We start from the raw sequence: 7,500 nt of genomic DNA, 5'->3' as shown, positions 1-7,500 counted from the left end.
CGCACCAGGGCCCAGCGTGTGCCGATGGTGGTCGAGGCAACCGTCCGCACCAGGGCCCAGCGTGTGCCGATGGTGATCGAGGCAACCGACCGCACCAGGGCCCAGCGTGTGCCGATGGTGCTCGAGGCAACCTGCCGCACCAGGGCCCAGCGTGTGCCGATGGTGGTCGAGGGAACCTGCCGCACCAGGGCCCAGTGTCACGGACTAAGCTTTCTCTCAACAAGCACTAGCCCGCGAGGCACTTGAATGGACGCTTCCACCCAAGTCAGCCCTCAATAGATCGAGATCTGAACAAATAACCATAAACCATGGTTAGTCTCAAGCATTCACAATATGGCACTATATATCAATATCAATCTCATCCATACACACAACAAGGCACATTCACATCGAGAAAGAAAAGAAACACATCGAGGCAACAATCGGGCATTCAATCGAGGCACATATCATTAAAATTGGGAATCATACATCGGGACCTCCCACCATCACCAGGGCCAGGGGGGCAGCCCATGGTGGGTGGCCTAAGCTCGCATAGCACCCGGTGAGACAGCCCAACAATACCCTGCCGGCTCACCCCCCCCTAAAGAGCCTTAGAGATTTTAGAGCTATGCTACCAGTAACCGTTACAATGTTTGAAATGGGGACACTTTTCCTAACACAAGGGGTCTACCCGGCCATGGCCCTATACATGGGTGGCTCATGGCAACCTAAGTCCCGGTCATGGCCTTATACAAGGTTGGCTCATGACATCCTCCCCCACCTATTCTAACGACGTCCTCGTCGACTTGCTGGCTTGAAATTCTTCGATCTTCCTTTGAAATCTCTGGAGGTCGTGCTCTCTCTCCCAGCTGGTTTCTTCTAGGCCTAGTCCCTCCCACTTTACTAAGTACTCCCGAACTAGTCTTCGAGATATCTTGGTTTCCCTGTCAGCTAAGATCTCTTGGACTCGACGCTCTGAAGGTGGTTTCATGGTGATGGCGGCTCTGGTTGGCTCTCTTCGACCAGCATCTGTAGGATCTGCATGGAATGGCTTCAAGTTGCTCACATGAAATACTGGGTGCACCTTCATCCACTTTGGAGGGTCGATTTTGTAGGAAGCATTCCCCACCTTGGAAAGGACCCTTACTGGACCTTCGTACTTGCGCACCAATCTGCGATCTCTCTTCCTCAAGAACCTGGTTTGTTCAGGGACTAATCGAACAAGAACCAAATCCCCAACTTGAAATTGCTGAGCTCTACGACCCTTGTCTGCCCATTTCTTCATCCGTTTTGACGCTTTCTCTAAGTAGGCTTGTGCGATCTCCGTGTTTAGTTTCCATTCCTTGCTGAGGTTGAATGCTCTGGGATTCTTTCCTCCATATTGTTCCAAGGAAGTGTGGGGTAGCCTTGGTAATTGTCCGGTGATCACCTCAAATGGGCTCTTGTTGGTGGAAGAGCTCTTGTTGGAATTAAAACAGAGTTGAGCAACGTCCAATAATGAGGGCCAGTTCTTTTGGTTGGCGTGGACAAAATGCCTCAAGTATTCCTCTAACAATCCATTGAACCGTTCTGTTTGGCCATCAGTTTGAGGGTGATAGCTCGAGGAGATGTTGAGTTGGGACCCCAAAATCTTGAAAAGTTCTCTCCAAAAGGACCCTGTGAATCTAGGATCTCTATCACTGACAATGTTTTGGGGGAGGCCCCAATACTTGACCACATGTTTGAACAATAGTCGAGCTGTGTCCTCCGCTGTACAGTACTTGGGAGCAGGAATGAATGTGGCATACTTAGAGAACCGATCAATCACCACCAAGATAGCTCCAAGATCGCCAACCTTGGGTAGGCTCGAGATGAAATCGAGGGAGATGCTTTCCCACGGTTTGGTAGGTACCGATAAAGGTTCAAGCATACCTGCAGGTTTCCTCTTCTCGACTTTGTCTTGTTGGCAAATGAGGCAAGTCTTCGTATATTCCATCACATCTTGTCGCATTTGAGGCCAATAATAACCTTGTTTCAATAACGCCAACGTGCGCTGCCAGCCCGGATGTCCCGCCCATGGGGTGTCATGACACTCCCTCATCAGCATCTGTCTCAGACCTCCTGCTCTTGGCACAAAGACTCGAGGTCCCTTGGTCCACAAGACCCCATTTTCTTTCCAGAAATGTTTGGACTTCCCTTCTTCCACTAGCTTCAAAATGGCACAAGCTTGCGGGTCTTTCCCTAAATGGTCTCCAATCAACTTATGGATGTCTGTAGTGGCTCTGCTAGCCACCATTGGGGCCATTCTTCTGAGGGCCGCTAACTCTGGCCGCCTGCTCAAGGCATCCGCCACTTGATTAGTCTTCCCCGCGGTATGCTCAAAATAAAAGTCGAACTCAGCTAAAAATTCCTGCCATCTAGCTTGTTTCGCCGTGAGTCTTGGTTGGGTGAGGAAGTGGCTAACGGCTGTGTTGTCTGTCTTCACGACAAAGTGCGCACCCAACAAGTAATGCCGCCAAGTCCTCAAGCAATGAACCACCGCAAGGAGCTCTTTCTCCTGGGCTGTGTATTTCCTTTCAGCTTCGCTCAGCTTCCTACTTTCGAATGCTACCGGGTGATGTTGTTGTAAAAGCACACCTCCAATAGCAAAATCCGATGCATCCGTCTGGACTTCAAAAGGCTTTCCAATATCGGGGAGAGCTAAGATGGGATCCTTCATAATAGCATCCTTCAATCCCTCAAAGGCCTCCTGGCACTCGTTCGTCCAACACCATTTATGTTCCTTCTTCAGTAGCTCCGTGAGGGCCGTGGTCTTACGAGAGTACCCTTCCACAAACCTTCTATAATAGTTGGCTAGTCCCAAAAAGGAGCGGAGCTCACTAACATTCTTCGGTATCGTCCACTCTTTGATGGCCCTGACTTTTTCCATGTCCATTCGGATGTGGCCACGTTCGACAATGTGACCGAGAAAATGGATTTGGGTCTGAGCGAATGCACACTTCTCCCTTTTTACATATAACTGATGGTCCTGTAACCTTTGAAATACCTGGCGCAGGTGTTCTTGATGTTCTTCCAACGTGGAGCTATACACCACTATATCATCTAAATAAATGACTACAAACTTGTCTAGGTAGTCATGAAACACCTGATTCATCAATGTACAAAATGTGGCAGGAGCATTGGTTAGTCCAAAAGGCATCACAAGGAATTCAAATGCACCATACCGTGTTACACAGGTGGTCTTCGGCTCATCTCCCTCGAGGATTCTGACCTGATGGTATCCCGATCTTAGGTCCAGTTTGGAGAAGTATTTGGCCCCGCTCAATTGATCAAACAAGTCTGCTATGAGCGGGATAGGATATTTGTTTCTTACGGTGACTTTGTTCAAAGCCCTGTAGTCGACACATAAGCGCAAGCTACCATCATGCTTTTTCTGGAATAGCACTGGCGCTCCGAAAGGAGCCTTTGATGGTCGGATGAACCCGGCTTGTAGAAGCTCATCCAACTGTTTTCTCAGCTCGGCCAACTCTGGCGGGGCCATGCGATAGGGGGCTCTAGCAGGGGGTTTTGCCCCTGGGAGTAGCTCAATTTCGTGGTCTACTGCTCGTCGAGGGGGTAGAACCTTGGGCAACATCTCTGGCATCACCTCTTTGAATTCTTCTAACACTTTCTTCACGCCATTGGGTATTGGTTCTACTTTCGACCCTTCTTTGTAGATCGGCATGGCCACAAAAGAGGGTTCCCCTCTCTTTACCCCTTTCTTGAATTGCAAAGCCGAAATCATTTTCTTCCCACTCTTTGGCAAGATATTGGCTGGCACCACACATGGGTGTTCTCCTAAGAACAACAAGCAGCTAGCAGCGGGGATAGGGATCACCTGAGCCAACGTCATGAAGTCCAATCCTAGAACGACATCAAAGTCATCCATGGGGGAGACTGTGAAGTCTACCTTCCCTTCCCATGGCCCCAATTGGGTCGTCACACTTTTCGAGCTTCCACTGATTGCAAAGGCTGGCGAATTGACCGCCTTCATTCGCCCACAGTCTTTACCAATCTGAAGACCACACCTTTTTGCTTCTTCTGGTGTGATGAAAGTGTCGGTTGCGCCTGTATCCACCATAGCCTTGGTGGTTTTCCCATTGATCGTCAAGTTCACGTACATCAAGCCTCTGCTTTGCTCTTTCTTTATAGTGTTCAATTGGGTGTGAAGGGCACTGAGGAACCTTATTGAGCCCATCCTGGCTGGCTCCTCTTCAGCTTCTTCAACGCTCTCGGGCACTTTTGCAGACTCTTGGGATGAGGTCCTTAAGGCATTAAGGGCTCCTCGGTGCGGGCACTCAGCCACTCGATGCGGCCCCTTGCAAAGAAAGCAAGCAAGCGGTTGCCTAGGCTTGAAGATCCCTGCGTTGTTTGTCCTAGGCTGGATGCTATCTCGCCCAAAGGACTTCCTGTCTGATCCCCAACTGAAGGGTCGGTCCAACCTAGTTATCTTTCCCCCACTCCCAAGATTAGAGCTACTACCCGGTGGTGGAGGGTTCTTCCGTTTTAACGAACCATCATTAAAATCATGAAGACGTTCCGCTGCAGCCATGGCCGTCGTCACATCTTGCACTCTTTGCCTCTGTAGCTCTGTCCTCGCCCATGGCTTGAGGCCCTCAATAAAATGGAATAACTTGTCCTTCTCGGACATGTCCCTAATATCCAGTATCAGGGTAGAAAAGTTCCTCACGAACTCTCGCACCGTTCCGGTTTGCACCAACTCTCGAAGTCTCCTTCGAGCCATATAATCCACATTCTCCGGAAAAAACTGGTTTTTCAGTTCACGCTTCAGATCTGTCCAGGTCTTAATCGGGCACTCGTCATCGACAAACTTGGAGCGCCACCACAACTTGGCATCCCCTACGAGATACATCGATGCCATTGTCACCTTGTCTTCCTCTGAACTTGTGTGTACAGCTCGGAAGTATTGTTCCATGTCGAACAGGAAATTCTCAAGTTCCTTAGCATCCCTTGCCCCCTCAAAGCACCGAGGCTCCGGTACTTTGGGCCTTTGTCCCCTGTCCGTCGAGCTTGAACTCGAACTGGCCACCGCCATTTGTAGGATGCTCATCTGGGCCCTGAGCTCCTCAAACTCCTTGTGGAGTATGTTCAAGGCATCTCTAGCCTCTTCGCTCACATTGTGGAGAGTATCGGACAACTCCCGCTGGGTTGTCTCGATCTCCCTCACTCGGTCTTTTGTTACCATATGAGTTTTCATTGCGGCCACCGCGGCCTCAAGTTCCTCAATTCTCTGCCGATGATCCGATCCACCACTTGTGGCCATCTCATCCATTTCTCTAGCACTTCTCAACCGTGCTCTGATACCACGTGTCACGGACTAAGCTTTCTCTCAACAAGCACTAGCCCGCGAGGCACTTGAATGGACGCTTCCACCCAAGTCAGCCCTCAATAGATCGAGATCTGAACAAATAACCATAAACCATGGTTAGTCTCAAGCATTCACAATATGGCACTATATATCAATATCAATCTCATCCATACACACAACAAGGCACATTCACATCGAGAAAGAAAAGAAACACATCGAGGCAACAATCGGGCATTCAATCGAGGCACATATCATTAAAATTGGGAATCATACATCGGGACCTCCCACCATCACCAGGGCCAGGGGGGCAGCCCATGGTGGGTGGCCTAAGCTCGCATAGCACCCGGTGAGACAGCCCAACAATACCCTGCCGGCTCACCCCCCCCTAAAGAGCCTTAGAGATTTTAGAGCTATGCTACCAGTAACCGTTACAATGTTTGAAATGGGGACACTTTTCCTAACACAAGGGGTCTACCCGGCCATGGCCCTATACATGGGTGGCTCATGGCAACCTAAGTCCCGGTCATGGCCTTATACAAGGTTGGCTCATGACACCCAGCGTGTGCCGATGGTGGTCGAGGCAACCGCCCGCACCAGGGCCCAGCGTGTGCCGATGGTGGTCGAGGCAACCGACCGCACCAGGGCCCAGCGTGTGCCGATGGTGCTCGAGGCAACCTGCCGCACCAGGGCCCAGCGTGTGCCGATGGTGGTCGAGGCAAGCGCCCGCACCAGGGCCCAGCGTGTGCCGATGGTGGTCGAGGCAACTTGCCGCACCAGGGCCCAGCGTGTGCCGATGGTGCTCGAGGCAACCGACCGCACCAGGGCCGAGCGTGTGCCGATGGTGGTCGAGGCAAGCGCCCGCACCAGGGCCCAGCGTGTGCCGATGGTGGTCGAGGCAACCGCCCGCACCAGGGCCCAGCGTGTGCCGATGGTGGTCGAGGCAACCTGCCGCACCAGGGCCCAGCGTGTGCCGATGGTGCTCGAGGCAACCGACCGCACCAGGGCGGAGCGTGTGCCGATGGTGGTCGAGGCAAGCGCCCGCACCAGGGCCCAGCGTGTGCCGATGGTGGTCGAGGCTGCCGATGGTGGTTCGAGGCAACCTGCCGCACCAGGGCCCAGCGTGTGCCGATGGTGCTCGAGGCAACCGACCGCACCAGGGCCCAGCGTGTGCCGATGGTGCTCGAGGCAACCGACCGCACCAGGGCCGAGCGTGTGCCGATGGTGCTCGAGGCAAGCTGCCGCACCAGGGCCCAGCGTGTGCCGATGGTGGTCGAGGCAACCGCCCGCACCAGGGCCGAGCGTGTGCCGATGGTGATCGAGGCAACCGACCGCACCAGGGCCCAGCGTGTGCCGATGGTGCTCGAGGCAACCTGCCGCACCAGGGCCCAGCGTGTGCCGATGGTGGTCGAGGCAACCTGCCGCACCAGGGCCCAGCGTGTGCCGATGGTGCTGGGGGCAACCGCCCGCACCAGGGCCCAGCGTGTGCCGATGGTGATCGAGGCAACCGCCCGCACCAGGGCCCAGCGTGTGCCGATGGTGGTCGAGGCAAGCGCCCGCACCAGTGCCCAGCGTGTGCCGATGGTGGTCGAGGCAAGCGCTCGCACCAGGGCCCAGCTTTTGCCGATGGTGATCGAGGCAACCGGCCGCTCCAGGGCCCAGCGTGTGCCGATGGTTATCGGGGCAACCGGCCGCACCAGGGCCCAGGGTCTGCGGATGGTGCTCGAGGCAACCGCCCGCACCAAGGCTCAGCATGTGCCGCTGGTGATCGAGGCAACAACCCACACCAGGGCCCAGCTTGTGCCGATGGCGGTCGAGGCAAGTGCCCGTACCGAAGGGCAGCCTATGCCGATGATGGTCGATGCATGTGCCATCACCATGCGTCATCATGTGCCATTGATGGTCGAGGCCTTGGCCGAAGTTCGATTTTGAGCCACGGTGCCCATGCTTGGCTCCAGCATGTGCTGGTGCCGCATTTTTTTCACTCGGGACAGCATCGCCGGAGCATCGCCGGAGCATCGCCGGAGTACCGCCGGAGAACCTGACCGGCGGCATTGGGGTTCCGGCGATTGGGAGGGGGGCCGGGGGGGTGTGCGCACATGACGTGCGATGGGTGCTGGTGCTTGGCCCTTGTGTTGGCCCCCTATCCCTCATCAAACCTCTGAGAACTCACACCC

The sequence above is a fragment of the Durio zibethinus genome, unplaced genomic scaffold, assembly GCF_047325235.1.
Source record: "Durio zibethinus cultivar Kanyao isolate XHJ-2024 unplaced genomic scaffold, ASM4732523v1 HiC_scaffold_3, whole genome shotgun sequence".
In the NCBI taxonomy this organism is placed as follows: Eukaryota; Viridiplantae; Streptophyta; class Magnoliopsida; order Malvales; family Malvaceae; genus Durio; species Durio zibethinus.
This window is presented reverse-complemented; position numbering follows the sequence as displayed.